The sequence below is a fragment of the Acinonyx jubatus genome, chromosome D2 (genome assembly GCF_027475565.1).
Source record: "Acinonyx jubatus isolate Ajub_Pintada_27869175 chromosome D2, VMU_Ajub_asm_v1.0, whole genome shotgun sequence".
NCBI classification, from domain to species: Eukaryota; Metazoa; Chordata; class Mammalia; order Carnivora; family Felidae; genus Acinonyx; species Acinonyx jubatus.
The window spans coordinates 9,561,492-9,588,292 of record NC_069393.1 but is presented as its reverse complement, the minus strand read 5'-3'; the positions used below and the strand labels follow the sequence as shown (position 1 = coordinate 9,588,292).

The window sequence follows — 26,801 nt, the reverse complement described above, 5'->3', positions numbered from 1 at the left end:
ACAACTATAAAATATAGAACACATATGTCCCACAAGAGAGCTCAAGTAATAGGAGGACAGGAAGACCTCCACAAAGGTTTAAGTGAACCTTCTTTTAGTCTCTCCCGAATTCTCTGTGATGACTGAAGCTTCTTTCACTCAAGCAATTTTGCATGTATCTAGCCTCTGATGAGTCAAAATATTACAATGACTAATGCTCAAACAAAGAAAAATATTTTTCTTCACATTTTTCACTTTGTAAGCATTTCTTCAGATTCTTCACTAAAGTAAGTACTTTCTAAAAAAATACTCTGGATTTATTGTAGGCAGCTTTCAACGTGACGGTCACCTTAAACAGCCGGAAAAATCTTATCCTAACAGCAGGTTTTCTTCTCAGACACGTTGATATGATCTTTGCAATTCCATTTGTGCTTCCATAACTGCAGTCCATCGGCAATTTTTCCCCCAGATTTGATGTTCTCATAATTATTTGTTTAGAAAAACCGATATCAATTTTATGTTCGTAGCCCTACAAAATCAGCTTTCTTTAGTAAACTGCAGAAGACTTCAGTACGAGATATTCACTTTAACACCATATTAGGACACATGACTCGTGACAAATTATACAATCATCAGATTATTCCTCAAATACAGGCCTATTCCATAAATGACTTTCATCCTCTCTGAACACCAAAAACTGCAAGTCACACATGGGGGTGGAAGAATACTGTGAATTCATTCTAAAATATCTTTATACGTGACAGCAATGACCTCAGGCTTTTGTAATTCACTATTAAATGAAATAAAATAAGCTGTGTTATATCACAGTAAATTAACCACATGAAACCATCAAGAAGTAATACTCTGTACAATCAAATGAAAATGTTAAAGATTGGTGGCTCAATTAAAATTGATAGTTTTATCCTTATTTGTAAACACACTTTTGAGAACCTCAGACTCGACAAAACCATAGCCCAAGGATTTGTGCATAATAACAACACATATACCTATTGCCAGGGAGAAAAGGCAAGTAGCACACAGAACTCACCAGGAAAGAAACGACACAGGTTCTAAGTATAAAAAAAAGCATTCTGATTTTCTCTTCCCATGCCTGCTGGCCGTGGGAGAAAGTTTAAGTCTCTGCCACTTCTGGTCCCTTTCTAAACTAAAAAAATAAAACCTGTTGTAGGTTTGATTAACTTTAAAAAGTTCCCTGCTTCTATTTTTTCTTTTTCTTCTTCTGTAATCAGAGCAAAAGCCAACAGTGAGAGCAGGCTGTTAGGGCCATCTTACAGGGTCCGAGCCACATTCCCCATTTCTGCTCAGGTTACCCCTGACGGGTAAGGAAATACAACCGGTGTGTGCCCCACACATTTGTTTCCAAGACAGTTCATAATCTCTCAACCTGAAAAATTCGTTAACCTCAAGAACACAAAAAGAAAAAAAAAGTCTCTATCCATGCATTCATCAAGAACTAGCATTACTTGTTTTTAATGCTAAATATAATCTGAGACAACTTGATATTCAACCCCTGCTAGCTGAAAGGAAGGACCGGAGACAACCTACTTATATGCCCTTTGGCGATTAATATACGGGCTGTCTCCTTCTGGGTATACAGTAAAATTCAAACAGAATTTTTATGCTAAGAAGAATGATCTATCTGTAATTTTCTTAACTTCTTAATTTCTGTTAAAAACATTTATTTGTTATCAAGGATTTTAAGATTCTTCATCTGTACACGGCAACAGGCAGCAAGAGTTCAACTAATGACAAGTGTATGAATTCTTAAACACACAAGCGGCTTTCGAAACAAATTGGTCATGGCACAATCTGAAGAATTCTGTTTGACTGAAAATTATTAGCTGCAACTGTGAAAAATAAACAAAAGCTTTAACCACCTGGGAAAGCCTTCCCCTAGTTTCTCTGAAGGACTTATTTGAAAGGACCCTCAATGGGGCAGCAGGGTGGCTCGGTTGAGTGTCCGACTTTGGCTCAGGTCACGATTTCCCGGTTCATCAGTTCAAGCCCCACGTCGGGCTGTGTGCTGACAGTGCAGAGCTCACTTGGGATTCTCTCTCTCCCTCTCTCTGCCCCTCCCCCATGCTCTCTTGCGCTGTCTCTCAAACTATATAAAGAAACTTAAAAAAAAAAGACACAGAAAGTCATGCAACTTGCTCCAATTTAGGTAACAGTTGTGTTTTGTTTGCTTTTCTGTTTTGACTTACGTTTTTTAAAAAAAAAATTAATGTTTTTATTTATTTTTGAGACAGAGAGAGACAGAGCATGAGCAGGGGAAGGGCAGAGAGAGGGGGAGACACAGAATCTGAAGCGGGCTTCAGGCTCTGAGCTGTCAGCACAGAGCCCGACACGGGCTCAAACTCACAGAATGTGAGATCATGACCTGAGCTGAAGTCGGACGCTTAACCCACTGAGCCACCCAGGCGCCCCTGTTTGTCTTACTTTTGCTTAACTTGCCCAAGAGCCAACAGCTCTAACGTGAACTTTTCCAGTTATAAATGTTCTTTCACCTTTTTGTTCCCATTTCAGATCTATTCATCAGCAATTGATGACACATGCTTAAAATAATAATCAATACTTCTGGAAAACTGTGTGAAGCCTTCCACCAGTTAAGAACCATTATCAGGAGAGTTTACTTTGCTTATTTTTCTGTTTCTGGCCTCAATCTGCTGGTTTACGAATTTAACTGTTGACACTAGGAGTACTAAGAAGCCAAAAGACTATCAAAGAAAAACACCATCCAGAGTAATGTCTGCCTCACAAGTGAACAGTAAATGCAAATTCGACCGCCCAGGGGAGGCTGAGCTGTTTATGGAGTTGAACCACAAAGATCTGAGCTAGTATCACAGGTTTCCAGGCAAGGATTAAGGGATTATTTAATTAGGTACAATTCTGGGGCCGTTAATTAGTGTGCCATGTTAGTACTCCTGTAAAGGATACATTTGTTAATTGGTTGAAGAGCAACAGGGCGTTGAGACCTGTTCTCTGACAAAAAATAATACAGTCAAGAAATACTGCTATTGATGAGGAGATAGGAATATTCTGAGCGATGGAGCTAAACATTGCTTTGATGATGAATACGCCTTATATTTCTCCACCGTCCAAATTGGAACTGAACCCCCGAGTATAGAGTTAGCCATGCGCTTAACGTTAGTATTGCTCGTAAACAGGATACATACATCGTACAAGGTCAGCAGTTCAGCTTCCTAGTTGGATTTTCTGATCTTCTGCCCTCTTTCTTTTCTTTGTGACTCACTTTCAAGAACTACCTTCTAGGGGCACCTGGGTGGCTCAATCAGTTAAGCATCTGACTTCGGCTCAGGTCATGATCTGTAGTTTGAGTTCAGGCTCTATGGCGGGCTCTGTGTTGACAGCTCAGCATTAAAGTAATTTTTTAAAGAACTACCTTCTACACTTTACACTCAATGTCTAAACCCACCGGGTTCGTAGCCCTGAAGTGAGGTCTTTTAAACTTCCTGATATCACCTTTTTGCTCATTATTTCCTAAAATCGAATAGGCTGATGCCACGCCCTAGTGAAAGGTACAAGGACTGACTTCTGCTCCCTACAGAATGTTCTCCACACAGACAGCCCCACTCTGTGTCCTAGACACAAGCAGTCTATACCATTCAGTACAAAGACCCAGGCACAGTGACACAGAAATGACCACAATAGATCATAATAAACCCATGAAGCCCAAATTTTCAGGAGTTTTAACAACTTGTGTTCTTTCCAAGATCAACTTTTTGTACTATGTTGACTGCCTTCTCCATTATTCTAAGAAAAACTAACAATAATTAGAATTTGTCCAACAAGCCCTTTCTTACCCTTCTTTGGACCCTATTTGGAATTCTCCGTTTCACTGCCCTTACAGACTTCCAGGTGTTTAGTGTCCTCTCGCTGCTCCCAGTGCAGTCTGAAGCTGACTGTAGCCTCCCATCAGCTACCCTCCTCACAAGTACCAAAGATGCTAATATTAGTTCTCTTTCCCCAATACTCTTTACCCTTTCCCATGAATGACTTAATAGAAAAGCTATGAAGTGCTATTATTACTATTATTATTAACATCAGCAGAGCCATTCATGTTCTTGTCACAGAAGACAGCCACAACCTTGACCTGGCCACCTAGGAAATCCCAGGACTTCCAGTGCAATGTAAACCCAAGGAGCATGTTTCGAACTTGTACTTGTACTAACTCGTGGCCTTCAGTGGAAATGCTAATTTAACCAGGGAAATGTGCCTTTTCAGTAACTGCCATTAACCTATGAGAACCTGTCAATTTTCACACTACGTTTGCCAGGGGAAGGTACTGCTGTTTAAGAACCTGGGTATTCAACTAGGCTCGATTTATACAACTATCTGTTGGGGGAGGGGGCGGGTCACTATGTTCATCAGAGTCAGGGTTACACTTTGATTTTGTATGGAACATTCTTTGCTTCCAAGTCTCTAAGTTACATCAGTTTGGTTTTCTATTCTTTGATGACTGGGGCACATTTGTGCAACCTTTTGCTTAGATAATATCAAAATTCTGAAACAGGTTTCAGAAGCACATCACTACTGAAAAATACTGTATAACAACTATTTTTTTTCTTAGATCGCATACTTAATCAGAAAGCCTCAAGGTTCTTTAGAAGAGATTTGTAACTTACAAAAGTAAACATCATCTCTCCTAATGCAGAGGTCTCTTAAAGCTTTTGTGGCTTAGGAAAGCTTCTCGAATCTCAAATATTGAGTCACTATTGTGACTGACACAATAGTTCTACCAAATTTATTGTAATGACAGATTTACTGTAATCCACGTCATATAGACAATATACAAGAAGGAGATTATGTAACAAGCTTTGGTGTATAAAACAGAAACAGACTGTACCAAAGTCAACATGCCAAGATGTGGCAGCAGAATGCCATGTTTAGCTTGGCCAAATCGAAGCAGAATCTTGTCCTTTATTAGTTAGCTTATAAAGTGTGACTCCATTTTTAAGTTGCATATGGGTTTGAAGTCACATACAGAATTAGCCTTACTTGAATGTGTCTGTGTGTTTACGTGTGTGTCGAAAATCAGCACCATTTATAGATAACTTCCGTAAAAGTTTCAGATCTCAAGACTTTGGCTACAGTTGCTGAAAACATACCTTCCTTACCTATTAAGAAAATACCCTGGGGACCTGGTGTGGGGGCCACAGAGAAACATGACATCCCCGGTGCTATGTGTGCTCTGAGAACAGCTCATCTGATCTCTTGGGGAGATGGGACTGGTCAGGACCAAGTTTCTGGGAGCTGGAACAGAAGCCAAGGCAATGAATATCAGGGGTGGGATGACCAGGGGTATACTCTGTGGCCATGCAACTACCACATACCTAGGATTGTCTGGGCTTAGGACTGTAGTAGATAAATCCCACACTGCCTCTGCCCATGGGGCTGGGGCCTCTCCATTGCTACCCGACTCCATTCTTGGTAGCCTAAGGCTGAGGGCATTTGAGCCTTTCTGCTGCCGAGAATCGGAGTCTTTAACTGGGCTGAGCTGGGGAAAGTCAAGATAGTTTGCTGCTGCTGTGTGGCACCCTAAACTTGAGGTCGTCACCTTAGTGTGCCCCTGAGATCCAGAGCACTGACATAGAGTCCAAGGTCCTGATGTCTGGTAGACCTAACATCAGTGTTGGGTAATGCTGGATAAGCACTTGACCTCTCTGAGTCTCAGTTTCTATCCTTTAATGGAGTTAGTCTGCCTTGGGTTGTGAGGCATGAGTGAGTCCCCATAATATTTAAAATTGACATTGGGGCGCCTGGGTGGCTCAGTCGGTTGAGCCTCCGACTTCGGCTCAGGTCATGATCTCATGGTTCGTAAGTTCGAGCCCCACGTCGGGCTCTGTGCTGACAGCTCAGAGCCTGGGGCCTGCTTCTGATTCTGTGTCTCCCTCTCTCTCTGACCCTCCCCCTTTCATGGTCTGTCTGTCTCTGTCTCAAAGATAAATAAACATTAAAAAAAATTTTTTTTAAATAAAATTGACATTCAATACAAACAAGAAATTCTTTTTTTATTGTCCCCATTGCTTGCAGGTACTCTGCTATGTTAAAACATTATTTATATGCAAAACCTTTGCTCCATTTTGTACATTTCTGTGCCTCCCCTCTTTAAAAAAATAGGCTCCACTTACCTACATCCTATCAATGCTTTCAGGCTGAGGTCTTTGTTGATGCTAAATCAAGATTTGGGAAAAGAAACATAATTGTTGGTATCTGCCCTCGTGACTTGTCTCTGAACAATTGTTTGCCATTTCATTCATTCAGTAAACTAGTATTAAACTCTTTTAAAAAAAGAAAAAAATACCCTGGGGTAGAAATAAGTGTAAATGTACTTAAGATACTATACCGTGAAACATGTTTTGTTCTATTTTAAAATGTAACGTGCATTTGCCGAAGAAGAAATGCAATGAGCGAGAAGTCATTAATGAACTTTAAGGTCTATTAGAGTTAGAACTTCCATTTCTCTCCATGTGACCTTCACCCTGTGATTCTTCCAATCCCCATTTCAATTAGCCCAAGGAAGATCTCAGCTCCACACTAGGCAAAACATTAAGAACGTTAGGAAGACCTTAAAATTTTGCTAATATTGGGGTACATGGGTGGCTCAGTCGGCTAAATGTTCAACTCTTGATTTCAGCTCAAGTCATGATCTCACAGTTCATGAGTTCAAGCCCCACATTGGGCTCTGCACACTGACAGTGGGGAGCCTGCTTGGGATTCTCTCTCTCTCCCTCTCTCTCCGCCCCTCCCCTGATTCTTTTAGTACCAGCCAGACTCTCGATGGTCTCTGGTTTCAGATTTCCTTTCCAGATTCCCTGAGTTGTTTGGTGAACCTTTGGGATTATTTTGTCAATTTTCATCTTCTGCCATTGCTATGGGGTGCACAGGTCCAGTAAGAAAAGCTCTACCTGCCTGGGGTTCCCCAAGGCCATTCAGACAGAGCAGAATCCCACAGCAGAGACTGTGATGTGACTTCAACACTCTAAAAGGGGCGCGACCAAGCATTAGCAATTACTTAACTGGAAGAGAGATAAAAATTTTCCTTACCCACTAGGTTGTAAACTGTGTGAGGCCACTCATTTAAAAAACAAAAGAGTTTATATGTGAGATATGTTGTGTCTAGCGAGGCATTCATGTGTGGTTCTGGAACTGGAAATCCCATGAGAGGTCACTTCATTGGGGCATACTTCATGATAAGGTCAAACAAGAAAAGGTCAGGCAAAGGCCTAACTCCCAATAAAGATGGAATAATAGCAACACTCAAGGCAAAGTTTAATCTGGGAGAGGTACTGGGGCGGGGGAAACAAACGAGTCATACAGATAAAACCCTGCATTGCTACTAAAATTAATATGTTTGCCCTAAAAAAATAACTGTGTATCACTCTGAGGTTTCTCAGTAGGAAGCCTTTCAAGGCAGAAAGTTACAAAGTAACAGCATCCAGAAAAGGTATCTGAGCGCAATTAACGAATGTGAGAGCCATTCATAAAGCTCTCCCACTTTTGATCAAAATAAGGGCAAGTGACTAACCCATGGCTGGTTCCGACAGGTTGGGGAGATGGATGAACAAAAGCAGCAGTGGATGCAAAGGAACAAACAAATCTGTGTTATCTCGGGATTGCACACACCACGGTCAATGCCACGGGCAGAGGCTGCCCACGGTCAATGCCAACAGGCAGGGGCATCCTGCCGATTCATCTCATAATGGTCTAGTGAGAACAGCACTGGAAGCACAGCTCGGTTTACTGGGAGGAGAACAGGCTCGCGTCGTGCAGTCCTTGCCCTAGAATGCTGGGGACCGACTGTACATCGAGACCTCCGACTTCCACGTGGCTTGTGTCCTCAATCTCTCCAGGTTAGAAATGCCCTGACCCGCCAAGCTATTTGAAATTAATGTGTTTCCAAACTGCTGGGCAATGTCAAAAAAACAAAAAACAAAAAACAACAACAAAACTCCTCCTAACCAACCTCCCTGCCTTTCAGAATACTAAGCTAAATAGCCAAGAATTCTCTTTCTTTCTTATATGCCCATGAGCATACACATAACATGTGCATACACAGATTCATTTTTTAAAAATTTGTCAAATATTATTATTTACAGTATCTTTCGAAATTATTTTTTAAAAATACCACATATCTTAGGGCGCCTGGCTGGCTCACTCGGTAGAGCATGTGACTCGATCTTGGGGTTGTGAGTTCGAGCCCCATGCTCTCGAGTAAAGAGATTACTTAAAAATAAAATCGTTAAAAATATACCACATCTCGTTAATTCTCAGCAGAGAAGTGTGATCTTCTGAACCATGCCTTGCATAAAGCCCTCTGCAGTGCAAACTATCACACGATGGAAATGTTGAAAAATAAAGGCATAAAATGCTTTTTAGGAGAATCAAAGGTCCATCTGAGCTCAAAATTAAATCTCCGTAGTCTATAAACATGGTGGAATTCATTACTTCTAAACATTATCTGTCAAACATGGAAAGCACTGAACACATTTTTTACAGTATGGACACTTAACTAAAAATAAATAAGAAACTTCTAAATGCCTAGCCTACCTTAGGTATTAATTGGTAGGAAAGTTGCAGATACATTCATTCACTTACTCACTATTTCTTTGGGATAATACCAAGTGGTGATCACACCAATAATAGTGAGAAAAACTTTTATTGCACCCTTAAAAGCACTGAGCATTATTAACTAGTATTTTTATTTCTAAAAAATTAATTGGGCAACTGTTCATATAATTTTTGCTACTCCCAGTTTTATGAAACATTTAACATTTATTAACAGGAAAGAAATGGGAACAATACTGTCTTCCACAGGCAGTAGAGTCCTATAATGAAGTCCTAAAGCAACAAAGAGCATGAAAGAAAACAAAACAAAACAAACAAACAAACACTAAGAAACACCACAGACTGATAGACGGCAATCTCAAATTCCCAACCAAAATACCCATTATTGTTTCCTTTCAAAGCGATCCCAATCCCATAATTTAATCTGTGTATCCTTCCATCCTCCCTTCCTTCTTTCTCTGTTCTCTTTCCTTCTCTTTCAATACCAAGCAAATATTATACACTAGAATCGAAATTCGTATGTGCAGCGATGTCTGTTTTGCTCACTGATGTGTTGTTACAAGCACTTAGCGCCTAGCATATAGTAGGTGTTCAGTATCTGTTGCATTGAACTGGATATGCTGGGACAAGAGCAGTAAATCAGACACAGTTCCTGCTCTCAAGGAGGTCACTCTATAGCTGAGGAAACAGACAAGAAGATCATATAAACCATGTGTTACATGGTAAATTATAGCAGGCACTACGCAAAATGTTCTTGGAATGCAGAGGGCATTCTATTTCTATATAGTAATTCTATTTCTATATAGATGGAGTAGTCCTATGAAATATCCAAGTGAAGATGATGTTTATCTTAAGTTAGGAGACAGAAGCAGGAATTAGCTACACAAACAAGGCAGGAAAGGGCCTTCTAGGTAGAAGAAATAGGGCACATAAAGGAATGAATTACGAGATCACAGGGCACTGCCTGCCCAACTAAGGAGAGGCTTGTGTAGAGGTAAGAGAAGTAAAGTTATCAGGCGTCAAGGCTCAAGTGTAACTCATGGAAACCACTGAAGAATTTCAAACAAAGAAGCAATTTGATCAGATTGTGATCTTCAAAAGCCAGTTTTGAGGGTGGGGAGGAGGAAATGTGTAAAGACTGAAGGGCTAACGTCTAAGTGAGGATGAATTACATTTGTTTAGGCCAGAGTGTGGTGGGTAGAGGGGATGAAGGAGGGGACAGAGACAGATAAATAATTGTTGAATTAATAGAAAGACCAAGAATCCTATCCTAAGAAGCCCCAGTATTGGAAAATAAAAGAGCCTATAAACTTGGCTGAGAAAGTGATAATCGAATATTAACAGACTTACTATCTTTGGGTAGAAAAATGCATTTGACTGAATTTGACGGTTTCTCTTCAGTTCTGAAGTACCAGAGAAGACTGAATCTTCTCTCTAGATTATTAAATAATACCATGCTTGGTTTTCATACATTCTATTTTCAAACATATCTTGTCGTTTATCACATTGCAGTTTTCACAGGATGAACATCAAAATCAACTTTTCAAAGGAAACAGCTCAGACGTCCCAGCACAGCACTTACAGGTGACGTACCGTGGGGTCAGCATAAGTAATCCCCAATTAGTCCACTTGTGCAAAGACAGCTGTCCTCACAAGCTACCTACAGAGCATCTTCCCCACTCACTCTTCATATAGCAAACAGCAGCCACACAGCAGCAGCTCATTAGGTAAGATTAAACAAAAGTGAAACCCAGGTGACTAAGGAGGAGGATTAATATATTTCGATATAAATACAGAGTCTGAATGTCATGTCAAATTATATGTGCACAGACCAGCTAATGGAATGCCCCTGAGACGTTACCACCCAATAAAAGATGCTCCCAGGAATTTCCCAGGAGGTAACAAAACTGCTTATGAAAACTGAGTAGGTAATCGCCAAACAGACACTTCCAGATGGGATTTTGAATTGGAACATGTCGTTTATCTGTCTCCCCTCCCCCCCTTGACAGTCAACCTCTACAAGCCATCTTGGGGTGGCATGTTCCCCATGCACAACTACTGTGATAGCCACATTCTTCAAGGATGAGGGAGATGGTTACAGAGAAGGAGTGTCGAGGGTTACAGACAAACATGTGCTCTCCCCTACAGCGGGGGCTTGCTGGATTTTTATAACTGCTCACAGTACAGTTTTTACCACTCTAGCAGACTGACCCAAAGCAGCGACTTCCTGACTCTTGGGGGAAAGTCTCTAGACCCAGTAAAATCAAAATGGAAGTCATTCAGGACTAGAGTCCCATCTCAAAAGTCCCTAAAATGGAGGGAGGGGGTCTCCTGTTGGCAAAGTTTCTTCAAAGGATGCCAAACACTGTTCTCTACCTCTCTGTATCTCTCACAGTACTTACTAAGCACTAAATAAATGAAATGAATCGCTCAAGTGGTAACCAACACTATCCTTGACTGTAAATTACAGAGCGTGGCAAAGGCAGGGAACTTCAGGCAATTTACACTGACAGTCAGTCTTCTCTTCAAAAGCCAGGGCCTGACCTTGAACTCTGTCTGGGTTTATTTTGCTCCAACCTAAGTCCACATGTAGTAACTTTGAGGGATAATATTTATTTCCCTGTTGATAAAGAGACTACTGTGTCATGCAGATCCGCTGAACCTTGTTAATTTCATTATTTGGCATGCCCGGTTATATCCTCAGGCATTTTAATTGCTATTTTATAGCCCTTAAAAATCCTTTTCCTGAAAATGAAAATCAGTGAAGCAGATTTGATAATCTGTGGAGGGTTGATAGAACAAAAAACTGTTGTGTGATCCTTATGTTCCTTATAAATTTATTTCAGAGGGAAAATTAACTAGGTTGCATAGATTTATTATGTAAATTAATCTTTCTCCTTCTGTATCCCAGAGCATTTTATAGGCATAGTAGGTACCTATCAATATGTCATGCACCAGTGAATAAATGAGTTAATTTCATTAGATATTTCAATATGGAAGGATTATGAAGGTCACATTCTATCATTCATAGTGAAAGTCTGGCACAGTAGTACAATGTGTGGTTCAGAGGGATTGGTTTAAAAGCAGTTTCGGGGGGCAGCTGGCTGGCTTAATCAGTAGAACATATGACTCTTGATCTTGGGGTCATGGGTTCAACAAGTCCCATGCTGGGTGTAGAGATTACAAATAAATAAATGGAGATTACAATAAATAAATAAATAAATAAATAAATAAATAAATAAATAAAACAAAGAAACAAGAAGCTCTAAGGTCAACTAAAGTTAACAGATGTTATGATTTTCAAAATGTTGAAAATACTTTTCTATTATTCACTTAACATTAGAAGTAACAAAGATATTCTTAGCTGTTATCTTTTTCTCAGGCTCTGAAAACTCTTACATTACAAAAAATCTACGTATAGAGAAATCAATATACCAGGCAACGTGTCAAGCAAAAAAAAAAATGTTAACAGAAAACCAAAACAGCAAAAAGTTAAACTCCTATCAGCCATTTGATATATGTATTTGGGGAAATTGTGTGTGTGTGTGTGTGTGTGTACATGTTTACCTGTGTGCATGTTTATATACGGGGGATTAAAAGACAGTATGATTTTAGGTATGAAAATTGTGTCCTGTTTTTTTTGTCTTTTTTTAAGTAGACTCCATGCCCAGCACAGAGCCCAACACACGGCTTGAACTCATGACCCTGAGATCAAGACCTGAGCTGAGATCAAGAGTCTGACACTTAACCAACGGAACCACCCAGACGCCCCTAAAAATTATTATTTTTTTAATTGAATCTGCTCTCTACATCATGTCATCAGGGAAGTGTAAATTCAAACAATAATGAGATATCTACCATCACATACTGATTATAATGGGCAAAACCCAGTACAATGACAATGCCAAATGCTGACAAAGGTGTGGAGCAATAGGGAGTCTTGTTCACTGCCGGTGCGAACACAATATGGTGCAGCCGCTTGGAAAGACAGCTTGGTGGTTTCTTACCAAATGAAGGATACTCTTCCCTCTTACCCACCTCCATGGAATTTTCCCAAAAGAGCTAAAAATTTATTTCCTCACGAAGACATGGATGTTTATAACAGCTTTGGTCATGATTGTCAAAATCTGGAAGCAACCAAGTTGTCCTTCAGTAGCTGAATGAATCAGTGAGCTGTGGTCCATCCAGACATGGAATATTATTCAACGATAAAAATACATGAGCTATTAGAGCACGAAACGACATGGGAGAAACTTAAATGCATATTATTAAGTGAAAGAAGTCAACCTGAAGTGGATAAGTACTATACGATTTCATCTCTAGGACATTCTAGAAAAGGCAAAAACATGGAGAGAGTAAAAAGACCAGTGGTTTCCAGGAGGTGGGGGCATGACAAGGGGTGAATGGATAGAGCACATAGAGTATGATACTATAACGATGAATACATGTCATCTTTATTTGTCCAAATACATACAATACACAGTAAACACCAAGAGTGAAGCATAATATAAACTATGGACTGGGTGCTAGTGATGTGTCAATGTCACATCAGCTATAACAAATGTACCCCCCTCTGGTGGGTACATGTTGATCGTGGGGGAGATTATGCATATTTGGGGGCAAGGGGATATATGGGAAATCTCTGTATCTTTCTCCCCACTTTTGCTGTTAACCTACAACTGCTCTAAAAAAAAGTCTTAATTTTAAAACATTGAGTCTACCATGTTTCATGCTTAGCCAGTTATCGATAGTAGTATTTTCCAAAAATTCAGCTAAACATGGTTTTCTTCTGATTATTTTGGCCAATGAGTGGAAAAATATCCAGCAGTCACATGAAAATCATACCTGCTGATTTATAAACATTGAACTCATCTTAAACAGATGCATTTAGGGGTAGTTTGTGAGAGTCGGTGAAACTTATATGTATTTTAGGCATTTATTTACTTAATTTAGAATCAAAAGTGAAAAGTTAAAAGATGTGTTAAGTTATGGGTTTTACTTATTTTTATAGAGTGCGAAATATTTACAGGACTGTCTGGGTGTTTATTTACTTGATCAAGTGGTTTTATACCATTTGAGCACATATTTTATTTAATTGCAATGAAAGGTTTAATAAGTTAAGAAGTATGAAGAAGGCAGAACGCATGTGTAGGTAGTTTGGGAAAACATAAAGGAATTACCATTGAGATGTTACAGGAGAAAAACTCATGATAATGAAGATGAACAGAAAATAGTGACAGAAGGGGAAAAATAATTAAATGCAAAGAGAAGAAAAATGCAATCAGACTAACCAGATAAAAACACCAGATATGAAAAAATCAACACATTGTCAGAAGTGTAAAAGAGCAAAGCACAGAAAATATGTGCCATCCACTTGAGTTCTGCAGTGTAAAATCACGGGGCAAGAGTTAAACACATTAAGTAAGCACTGGTATATAACAATCACATCCTAGTTTTATAGCATATGTTACACTGGGTATGAGTAGGTCACAGCTAGCCTTTTGATCTAGTTTAAAGCACTGTAGCAGATGGTAATTGGACTGAAATAAATCACAGATAATGACTTAAGAGTCACGTATTGGGGCGCCTGGGTGGCTCAGTCGGTTAAACGTCCGACTTCAGCTCAGGTCACGATCTCGCGGTCCGCGAGTTCGAGCCCCGCGTCGGGCTCTGGGCTGATGGCTCAGAGCCTGGAGCCTGCTTCCGATTCTGTGTCTCCCTCTCTCTCTGCCCCTCCCCTGTTCATGCTGTGTCTCTCTCTGTCTCAAAAATAAATTTAAAAAAACGTTTAAAAAAAAAAAAGAGTCATGTATTAAAACATGGGGCACCCGGCTGGCTCAGTTGATTAAGCATCCGACTTCGGCTCAGGTCATGATCTCACAGCTCCTGAGTTCAAGCCCCGCATTGGGCTCTATGCTGACAGCTCCGAGCCTGGATCCTGCTTCAGATTCTGTGTCTCCCTCTCTCTGACTCTCCCATGCTCATTCTCTCTTTCTCTTTCTCTCTCTCTCTCTCTCTCATTCTCTCTCTCAAAAATAAATAAACATTAAAAAAAAGAATCATGTATTAAAATTTACTCACTGGATTTAATCCAGTTTAATAAGTATCCGTCCTTGCGTTCAGGGATGAAGGGTTTTAAGTCCTTTTGTTAACTTCCCTCTTACAGAAAGCTACCACCGTTAAGCATTCTGCAGGCCTACACACACAAACCACTAGGTTTTACTTAGTTTAGGGAGTTGTTAGATATTAAAGATACTGAAAATGTATTCATTCAAAGGCAAACTTAAGAAACAGTAATATCAATCTGCCTAAATTGCATCAAGATCCATAACAATGTTTCTGCTCTTGGACCTAGTAATTTGATTTCAGAAAACCCAAAAAAAAAAAATTCCTAACAACCCAAAAGTCAGTGGGTAAAATTCTGGGTTCAAAAACCTCATTATAATATATATTTGTAAGAGTGAAAAACGTGAAAAAAAAAAAAAACCCAGTAACAGGACAACAACTAAGAATACCATCTTGTATCTTTCAAATAGGCTATTTTTCTGCCACTAAAAATGATGACTAGAAGTGAGGTGGAGAATCCCCATTATATAAAGCTGACCCAGGAAGCAGTTAATCCATAACTGTGTATACAGTAAGTAGAAAAAGGACATAACACAACGATCTAGAAAGAAATTTCTCAAAGTGATAAATATGGTTACGTTGGCATGTTAAAACTGCTGTTGTAGTTGTGCTGTTAACAGATTTATATTTTGTAACAGGAAAAATAAACTTAAAACAAATAGTGAAAATGTTACTTTGGCTAATCCTTTGGTGAGATGTCGAACAATACAAAATGAGAACTTTTCCTCTACCAAGTATTCTTATGACTAAATCTGGTAGCATCTCTCCAAGTTTTCCTTTGCTCCATTCAACATACATTTATGGAACGTTCGCTCTGTACTGTGCTGTTCCCTATATGCATTTCACTCACACCTCCAAGGGCCAGTCTCCTGACATTTCATACTAAATACAAGGACTTTTGCCTTTCTTCTTTAACATGTTCTATGTAACGATTTCTGACTCCCTGTCAATTCACAACCAGGTCATATTTTGGATTCTGAAATACCACTTCAGACTGTGCCAAAGACAAGAACTACTAATCACTTGTGCGAAATAGTCTACTGCCATTTCTGAAATGGAAAACACTGTGTCTGCCACTCCAGGACGCGTGTCAGACTCCAGGGGGTTTCGGAAAGCGGCAGGCCCCTCCTCTCTTGCTGCTGGCAGTTACCACTGCCTTCCCTTCTTGCACAGCATCCTGGTGCACCAAAGCTAATCATTACCCATCTTCCCTCACACATCTTTCAGAGCGTATGCTTGGAGAGACAGGGGCACAGGTGGCACAGGTACAGTCCCACTCTTAAGGGACTCTCCATCCTCTTCATGTTTGATGCAAGAACCACGGTGCCGAATTTTACAAATATGTTCTTGTGGCCACCACCAATTTCATAACCTCGTTTGTGCACATCAATGTGAAGTCACAAGAGTCACCAAGGACCCTCAATGACTAATTTGGTGGACACTCTCTGGAGTTTTGTTATTAGATTTTTCTCCTGTATATGACAGTGTTGATGGTTTCCTCCTTCTTGCAACGTTCTCCTTCCTTCCAGCAAAACCACCCCACCCGTCCCCTTCGGTTTCCATCTAGCCCTTGATGCCCTTACTCAGGCTCCTCCTTCTTACCTGTCTTTTCATGTTGGTGCTTCTCAAGGCTCTGTCTTGCCCCAGCCTCTTCAGATGACCTCACCTGTTGTCTTCCACTCACCATTCCAAGTCCACAATCTCATTATACCTTTCCCTATCCTGCTCTGTGCCCAAGGAAGATGACCTCTAAAGAGCCTCAAAGCATTTCCTTGCCCTTTGGTTTCACTGTGGATTTGGCCAGTGGAAGACCAGAGGTCAGAGAGTGGGAAGGGAGAGAGGTCATAATATGTATTCCCCAGCCTGTTGTCCTGCTGGGCCAAGTCTGGCAAGGGCCAAATTCCTCTACTGAAGGCTATAAATACTATTAGGCACTTCCCTCCTACAGCCATATCTACAGATTTCGCTTCTACTTGTCCATGTTCTGGTAAGTGCTCCTTCCCTCTGGCTCTCCAGACCTAATGTGGACAATGGCTCTATTCTGTTGCTGGTCCCAGTGTGTTTTATCAATCCAGTTGGCTTCCTTAAGCCTTCCCATAACCACCATGAACCATCATATCATTGAATTCCCCTTAATTACCCCATTTGCACATGACCTCTGTTTCTTGTTGGGATCTTGACTAATACCCCATCTTATTCTCATTCAGCTTTGACTGCCCACAGGGCAATGACTTTAAATCACTATCACCCATCTCTTTCCAATTTCCAAGTATATAGTTCAAAGCACCTTCCAGGTATTCTAAAATAACTTCAGATTAACACACCCTAAATTAAATCCATCTCCTTCAAGGACCTCTGCCTGCCCTACCCACATCTCCCTTCAAGCCATTGCTCTCCCTGTAATTCTCATTTTGGGGACAGACAACCATCCACCTACCTGCATAATCTGGAAAACTGGCAATCATCTCATTCTCTCTGGCCTTTTATCAAGTATTTTTGGTTGTATCTCCTACGTAGTTCTTAAGTCTCTTACTTCTCTTCAACTGCATGGCTTCTACTTCAGTTCAGATTCCATCCTCAATATATTGTACAGGAATCCCTGTCGTCTCTCACCAACTAGGTTGGGATCAATTTGAGGAAAAAGACCCTTGTTTGCTAGAGTCTCCAGTAAATAAATGCATTGCTTGAGTGAGTGAATGAGTGAGGTGCAAACTGAACATGAGAATAACAAAATTTCGCTTTTCCCATAGGCCTTAGAAATAGTCCCGAACCATTTCAATCTGTATGTGCCCGTGCGTGCGCACACACACACGCACACACAGCACACATGTGTTTCGGAATTAATGTAATCCATGAATCATAATTTTTTTCTTTGTTTTTTGTGTGTGTGTGCGTTTTGGATGCAAAACAGTGGTGTGCTAGAAAGTAATTCACAATCAGCTTTCTGAGGGAAAAGGCCAAAGCTCTGATCTGTAGCACTTGCAGTTTCCGTGCTGAAAATATGGCCATCACCGCCAATTTCAAGCTACCAAGGCAACATCAGTAAATAGGAGCCAGCAGACAGGGCTCTCCTGAGCTGGAACGAGCTGGTCCAGAATACACTGAGAGGCACGTCTGACATAGGGAAGGTTAGATTCCCCAACTCGTCAGAGATTTCCGAAAGAACACAATTGCATGGAATGGAGTGTTTGAAGAATCTACGTGAAAAATCACGTGGATTAACAGTCACTTGCCAGGGAAATAATAAAAATATCACATACAGTTAGGGATATCATCAGAATCTGATCATCATTCGACCAGATTTAAATGATCATCGTTCAAATTAAACAAAATTTAATTTCGTTTCATGGAAAACTCCCCTCCTTTGTTTTCTTCAGTTTATTTTAACTTGATTGAATAAGCATTTACCACGTGCCTGTATTTTGTGGGTCTCTGTTCCAGTGGGAGGAACCAAATCTGAAAAAGCAGCACTCTGTCCACACTACTGATCAAGCAGAATGCCTTAGTGCTCGAGAGCTGCAATGTTTCTACCCGGTGGAAAGATGAGTAAAAGCTGCTATTTCTAACTGGGAAGACCCACAAAGTGGTCTCGGGAGAACAGGCTTGAGTTGCACTTGGGTAAGAAAAATTACAATAAACTGAGAGACAGAGCAAAGGGAGACTGAGGTTAGCAAGGGTACATGGTTTTGTTTGTGGCACACACAGTAGGCACACAATAAGTATTTATTGAGTGAATGAATGAATATGTAAACGACTCACCTAATAAAAGATTGAGAGAATGAAGGAAAGGTAAAGGCAGAGATGTGACAGGTCATTTGGTTTGGGTTTGACCCATTGGACCTAAGGTTTCAGCTTGCAGCACCTGTCTCAGTATTACCTATTCAACCTTAATTCCTGTTACTCCTAAATCACTTGTAGTGACGTTACTAATCCCTCCTTATCCCAAGGTATATCTATCCTAAGTGCGGTCGCCATCAGAAGCACTCGTGGCCAAGCCTCCAAGGGAGTGCAACAGCCCTCCAGGCCCTCAACCAGAATCCACTCTGGCCCTTCCCCACAGTATCACCCAGGCCACAGGCAGAGTCAGCTCTTCGAAATGCCAAAGTGAAAGCCTGATGATTTCTCCCATTCCTTCACTGCTCACTCAAGATTTAAGACTTCTCAGCGGTTTGGGCTGTTCTTACAACAAAGTCAAAGCTCCTTAACGTGGCTCACAAGGTCTATCTGATCTGGTCCCCACTGCCTTCTTCAGGCCAACACCTTCCCCCCACCACTGACCCCCTTGTACCGGCCCACAGCCTTCTTTCAGACCATCATGTTGTGTATGCAACACTCCTCTTCGTAGGAGTCCTCTCCCTTCCTCCTGTCACCACATTGCACCTAACACTCTGTCCTCTGCGACTAGGTCAGACGCTTAGAGCTCCATGTACCTTTCCTTTGCGGAATTCATCCCAGCTACAAATGTCTACTTACTGTCATGACCGTTTGATTAATGCCCATCTCTCCCACTAGTCTGTATGTTCCACAGGGAGAAGCTGTATCTGCTTTTACTCAGAGGCTTGGCACCAAAAAGCTGCTTAATAGATGTTTGTTGAATGAATGAATGAAATGGCATGCTCATTTCAATATCCGCATCTTTAAAGATTGTTCCCATTCTTTTCTTTTTTATTTTTTTGATGTTTATTTTTATGTTTATTTAATGTTTATTTTATTTATTTATTTAATGTTTATTTATTTTCAGAGCATGAGCGGGAAAGGGGTAGTGAGAGGAGACACAGAATCCAAAGCAGGCTCCAGGCTCCCCCAAGCTGTCAGCACAGAGCCTGACTTGGGGCTTGAACCGCGAGATTGTGACCTGAGCAAAGTCGTACGTTTAACCAACTGAGGCACCCAGGCATCCCAAGATTGTTCCCCTTCCTGAAGAGACTTCACCCATCCCCACCACCATGAACAAAATCCCGCCATGAACAAAAATCGAGTATTTCCTTCATGCCCAGCTCAAACCTGTTATTTAATTCAACAAATATTCATTAATGAATTCTCATGTTCTGGGTCCTGTGTTACAAGGACACGGACTATGCGGTCACACGAGATCTTATCAGCTCCCCTGAGGAATGCCTATTCTACCCAGCAGGATCCCCCACCAATTGTCAGACTATGTGTAACTGCACTAATATAGGTGTGGTTGAAATCTGTGGATACATGGTGGAGAAATAGGTCGACAGTCTCCGGATATTCAATATGGTTTCACAAAGAAAGAGGCATTGGGTCTGAAGTTACAAAGCTTTCTTCTTGAATGTTTTTCTATTTCTTAGGGGAGAAAAATCACAGTAATATATGTAATTTTTAAACCTACTACTTACAGGGGTGCCTGGGTGGCTCAGTCGGTTGGGCGGCCAACTACAGCTCAGGTCATGATCTCACGGTCTATGAGTTTGAGCCCCACGTCGGGCTCTGTCCTGAGTGCTCAGAGCCTGGAGCCTGCTTCCAATTCTATGTCTCCCTCTCTCTCTGCCCCTTCCCTGCTTGCTCTCTGTCTCCCTCTCAAAAATAATAAACAATAAAAAAAAAATTTAAACCTACTACTTACTGGGTTTCTGCCCTGTGCCAGTCACTCTGATTGAGGCTTTTTATAAATTTACCAATTTAATCCTACTTTATAATCTTTTCGGACTCTACCTTTTAGTAACACTGGTTTACAATAAAAGTCCACTCAAGTATACATTGAATAATTGTTAAATAGTTTTACTGAATGTCCTGGCTTCCCCAAATATGGCTCAAAAGCTGGGATCTGATACTGTATTTCTTCCTCATTCTGACTCTACCCTCCTCCACCAGGGTGCTCCCTAGACACAGGCTAAGTGGTTAATGGATACCTTCAGATGAGTAGAATCCAGGTGGTCTTTGAGCGTATGTGGTAAAGAGCTGCTATTCTAGTCAAAGTGTTCCATAAACAAGTTATCATAATCATGAGAGTTTTAACTTTTTGATTGCATATGATTTTCTTTTAAATGCAAAAATATGAGGATTAACAGTACACACCTGCCGTACCTGTTTTTTTTTTTTTTTTGACACGTGTCCTAAAAAGATCAAGAAACACTGGGGAAGAAATAAATTGGAATTTCAATCCATTTCCCAAGAGTTCCCTAGGTACAGGTGCCCTGCAGGTGACTAGCATGCTTTACTTCGCTTTGTCCTCCTACAGCCCTTTGAGAGTGATAGTGCTATCTCTGTGTCACAGATAAGAAAACCAAGGATCAAATGAAACTTATGCAACTCAGTGGAGATCAAACAGAACTGGCACCCATGCCTTCTTTTTAATTTTATTTTTAAAAGTAAGCTCTACACCCAACGTGGGGCTTGAACTCATGACTCGGAGATCAAGAGTTGCATGCTCTACTGACTGAGCCAGCCAGGCACCCCAACACCTTCTGATCTTGAGGCCTATCCTCTCCTATCATACTTACATTTCCTTAGATGCAAAGCTGTCCCATAATGACCTGTCCTACGTGATCCCTTGCCTTCCTGCATTAAATGGGTTTTATTCTTGGCAAAGTATTTCGTAGACAACTTATTGTCATTACAAAACCTTTGTCTTCTCAATTGTTAAGGCAGTCTTTTATTTATTTTTAATTTTTCAAAGATGGTCTTTTAAAAATAAAAATGTGAAGCTTGCCATAATACAACTTCATTACGCACTCTTGCAACGTTTGTTCTAAAGAAACAAAGTAAACTAAAAAACAGCAGTAACGGCCACAGAGAAAGAAAGCAAACGATGATTTACTGACTTCCCAGAACCTCCCTACTTACATGCACCGGGCCAGGTCACTTTCTCAGGATTTGCACGGCCTAGAACACGAAGTTATTGAACACAGTCAAGCTTCAAACTTCAACAGAAGTCAGCAATGGGAAAAACACAGTCTATGTCCAAATCCTGTGATCCCAACACTTTCTTACGGTAGCATCACTGAAATCGTCACAGGCATTAAATAAAAAAGTTTTATGAAATATAAGAGTAAGATAAACTCCCCTTTTCGGGCCATTATAGATAAGTGGCTTCTGGCCTCATTTATGATCTCTTGGCTAAAGGATCACACAGCCTTCATTCTCCTGGGATGTTATCTGTGTTATAACTTAACAATGGAGACAAGTCACGTACAGAGCAGAATACATCTACGTGCCTTACAATTACTGCATTATGTGCGCTCCATGGTGTAATATGAATTATAACTTTCATTCTTCACAAGATAAAAAGAAATTTAAGCAATTTGTTAGTCCAATAAAAAAAAAAAACTATCTGGCATCCGTATGGTGTGGTTTGGCAATGAAGACCAGAGACTGTAAAACTAGCCTAATATAGACAAATGGAGAGATAAAGAGCACATTAGAGGTGAAGCATTCCACAGGGTGAGTTTCACACGGATGATTGGAATTTCTCAATAAAAGCATAAGAGCACTTAATATTTCCTGACCTATGTTTTGGAGGTCAGATCAAGAATGACTGGTTAATATATCTGGAGAGCAAAGAAATTCTTTTTATAATACCAAGTCACACACGTAAACATATATAAAAGCAATATACAAATGCAAATTTTTAAGTTAACATTATTTACAGGGAATCTGAAAAGGGAGTTTAAGATTTAAAACGTAATTAAATGATAAATATTTATTAGCCAAAAGCTAAGCTTATACAATCAAATGCAAATTGATACCTCCCTCTGTCATTTTACTGTAATAAAAGGTCAGTACACTCCAAATAAAAGACTAATAACATTGTGGTATTTCATACAAGGAAGTCAGAAAATAAAATGGACAAATGAGGCTACTAATTGTGACTAATCACACAATGTTTCCAAGAATTCTTTTTTTTTTTTTTAATTGAGCAGGCTCCATACCCAACATGGGGCTCAAGAGTCACATCCTCTACCAACTGAGCCAGCCCAGGTGCTCCAGGAAGAATTCTTTCTAACAACCATTCTAAGGGCGCCTGGGTGGCTCAGTCTGTTGAGCGTCCGACTTCAGCTCAGGTCATGATCTCATGGTTTGTGGGTTTGAGCCCTGTGTCAGACTCTGTGCTGACAGCTCAGAGCCTGGAGCCTGCTTCGGATTCTGTGTCTCCCTCTCTCTCTGCCCTTCCCCTGCTCACGCTCTGTCTCTCTCTCTCTCAAAAATAAATAAACATTAAAAAATTTAACACATGAATTCTTTTTAAAAAGTAGACTAACTTGTAGGAAATTAGATAAAGTTATCAAATGACAGAGCACCAGACCTATGGGTCAAATATGAGAAGAAAAAACTATCTGCATCATGTTCCAATGTCCTAATATCACAGTAGGCTTATCAAAGTTTTATGTTCTTTCTTTCTTCAAAAACAAAGTTAATAAATACATCTAAACTTCAACCATTCACAGAAAACATACTAAACGGAAAAACTGGGGAAGCCAGCATAATTGTCCTAGAGGATTCATACTGAAATCAATACTATTTATCAGGCTTAAAAGATACAAAGTATTTTCAATAACCTTACTCAGAGTGAGGAAAAACCTCACTAAGATTTCTTATTATGAAACTCATTTTTGGACTAAAATTGAAATGTTCCTTAATTAAAGTGTATCAACATTATTAAATTAACAAAAACTTAATAAATATACAGCTCGGTGGCTTTCAACTCTGCTATAAATCAGGATCCCCTGTGAAACTTTTAAAAACCTATTGACTCAAAATCTCTCAGGTAGATTCAGAACGCCTCAATTTCCTTAAAGCTTCACAAGAGCTTTGAGAATTGCAGTCTATGCTTTCATTCTCTGAATCAGGGGCACTTCGGTGGCTCAGTCGGTTAAGTGTCCGACCTCAGCTCGGGTCATAATTTCATGGTTTGTGTGTTCAAGCCCTGCATCAGGCTCTGTGCTGACAATGCAGAGCCTGCTTGGGTTTCTCTCTCTCTCCCTCTGTCTCTGCCCCTCCTCCACCCATGCTTTCTCTTTCAAGAATAAATAAATAAATCTTTAAACAAACAAATAAAATAAAAGTTTTCCGAATCAAGTGTTGTGCAATAAGATCCCGAAGAATGATAGAATTTGAAATGAAAGACTGAAGTTATCTTACATTTGATCTTTTTAGACAATAAATTGTTCCCCATTTGCATCCTGATGGTTACATGTGAACACTGTTACATCTAATTTTATTAAATTCCGTAACATATGAACAATATGGACCACAGACGCCTCAAGTCCAAAAGCTTTAAACACACACAATCTGATCCTTCTTTTTACCTATCATCCTTCAAAACAACAGGCAGATAAAACTTAAAAGTCTTATAAAATCCTTCCTTTGTGATTTCCTAACATCAGATCTTAAATCCAATTGTACATGTTGTTATCACTTAAAATCCAAATGTCAAGATGAGTTATATCTCCACGTGGTTAAAGATATGGAAAGCCTAACACTTTCATCCTAACTCTTCCAAAAGAGTTAATCCATATGGAAAGGTTGGGTGGGAGCTTATGGTACTAAAATTTGTTTGACTCTAATAAGTAGGTACTTACAAAAACCCTTTTGAAAGCTGGATATCTAAAGTCGGATCAAGTCAAACTCACAGATTCATTGAGGCAATACTATGGATTAGGGAAAGAAGGGATTGATGTCTCTGCCTTCAAAAATATGACAAGTCAGGGGCGCCTGGGTGGCTCAGTCGGTTAAGCATCCAACTTTGGCTCAGGTCATGATCTCACGGTTTGTGGGTTCGAGCCCCATGTCAGGCTCTGTGCTGACAGCTCAGAGCCTGGAGCCTGCTTCAGATTCTGTGTCTCCCTCTCTCTCTGCCCCTCCCCTGCTCATGCTCTGTCTCTCTCTGTCTCAAAAATAAATAAACATTAAGAAAAATTAAAACAAATACGACAAGTCAGAGCACATACCAGATAGAGATGAGCAATTCAAGGACCCTTACACTAGAATGTGGCTGTGAGTCTTGTCTTTCACTTCTTTCCTTCCTGCTTTTATCCTATGCCACAGACACCCTGGGCCAGGTACCCATCCTCCACCCCAAATGTGCCTACGACACATACCAGCATGCCCCTCTCTATAAATACCATTTCTGCTGCAGAAATCCTACAGATCCTTCAAGGTCTATTTAAAAGACATGTTCATGTTTAGCACACACTGGATTTGTTCTTTCCCTCCAATGATTTCCCATCTCATTAAAGAACAAAGTCACCAAGAATGGTGTGCACCAATGTCCCATGAGGCAGCAGTGAGGAAACCACTCATGAAGTGACTGATTATCACGGCCAATACACTCCTTCTCAAGCACTTGTCCTACTGTAGTACCAATGTCAACATAATTTCTCTCTAAGAAACACCCAGGCCAGGAGGACAGATGCGTTCGAGTTTTCAGCTCCTTTATTTAAAGAAACCAGGTTTTGAAGAATATAATTTTTTTTTCAAAATGTTATTTATTTTGAGAGAGAGACAGAGAGAACAGGAGCAGGGGAGGGGCAGAGACAGAATCCCAAGCAGGCTCTGTGCTGTAAGCACAGAGCCCAATGCAGGGCTTGAACTCACGAACTATGAAATCATGACATGAGCTGAAATCATGAGTTGGACGCTTAACTGACTGAGCCACGTAGGCACCCCAAAGAATGAAATTTTTAGTCATTAAAAACCTTCCAAGCTTTTCGGGGTGCCTGGGTGGCTCAGTCGGTTAAGTGTCCGACATTGGCTAAGGTCATGATCTCAAAGCTTGTGGGTTCAAGCCCCACATCAGTTTCTGTGCTGACAGCTCAGAGCCTGGAGCCTCTTCGGATTCTGTGTGTCCCTCTCTCTCTGCCCCTCCCCCTCTTCTGCTCTGTGTGTCTGTCTCTCAAAAATGAATAAACATTAATTTTTTTTTTATTTTGAAAAGGAAAAACAAATGTGTTAAATTGGTTATCTGCTCTCAAATAGTTCTAACAAATTTCATGACCCAATTGCTTATTTTCATCATTGCATCCACTTGTCTAGGGTTGAAAATTTGCGCTATTTTTCCAAACTGTCTTTAGTCAAGAAGGAAACCTATGGAATTCAAGATTAGTAAGTCCTGTCGACTTCAAAATATAAAATTAGGAATATTTTAAACAGATGTCTTCAGATAGTTCAAAGTAACTTCTGACCCCAAATTATATTCTAAAGAGATATACATATACATGTAAAATTATGAAAAAAAAGCAAAAATTAAAATGGAATTTTTAATCTGTACACTGGCTTAAAACCTAGAATTTATGAAGAGTGACTGGGATAATAACCAATTAACCTATAATTTATTTTAACTTATAATTTATTGTTCATTAGGAGGTTAACCTTCTGTCAGCTTCTGTGGCAATATTCTGAAAAAAGGAGTATGGAGGAATCTCTTTTTCTTTTCTTTGAAGAACTAAATGGAACAAACTTAAAGTTTACCCAGGAGCCCAGACTACTTGTTCTAAAATATACCAGACTATATTCTTTATTCTATCATGAAGTCTATGAATTTCACATCTTAAAATTTTCTCCATTCACACATTTTTTTTTCTTTTGAAAACAGCATGTGTGAGCAACACATACTCCCAGCTTAAATTGTTTTCTTCGCATCTTAGAAAAATGATGAAAAGTTCACATGTACCTCTTTTCCCCAAATTCAGAAACAGATGGTAGGGTGATTGTAAAACCACCTAGTCAGTCTGTTATTAGGTAGCCGCTGATACTGCACAATTCTGTTTTCGCAGACCTTTCTTTTCATTGTACAAACGAACCCCTGGATCCTCACAATAGTTTACCCTTTTGTTCCATACTTTTGATCCATGAATTCCAAAGCAATTCCAGCAATTTCCTTATTACTGGCTTTCCTTCCTTCAGCCTTATCAACAATGGCATGACCCAGCACCTTGTCTTCCCCAACTACACAACTTCGTATCTAAAGAGAGAGTTGGGGCGCCTGGGTGGCTCAGTCGGTTAAGTGTCCAACTCTTGATTTTGACTCAGGTCATGATCTCACAGTTTATGGGACTGAGCCCCGTGTTGGGCTCTGTGCTGACAGCATGGAGGCTGTTTGGGATTCTCTCTCTCCCTCTCCC

The 26,801-nt window shown here is 40.2% G+C and overlaps 1 protein-coding gene and 1 long non-coding RNA gene across 5 annotated transcripts in view; one reads left to right on the top strand and one right to left on the bottom strand.

Moving 5' to 3' along the window:
- Window positions 1-26,801, bottom strand: part of CHRM3 (cholinergic receptor muscarinic 3) — a 516,421-nt gene that overhangs the window by 465,589 nt on the left and 24,031 nt on the right. The window lies entirely within an intron of this gene.
- Window positions 9,378-13,479, top strand: LOC128312567 (uncharacterized). The gene is made up of 3 exons (XR_008292020.1): window positions 9,378-9,746; window positions 10,102-10,316; window positions 12,248-13,479. It is a non-coding gene; the product is annotated as an uncharacterized LOC128312567 (long non-coding RNA).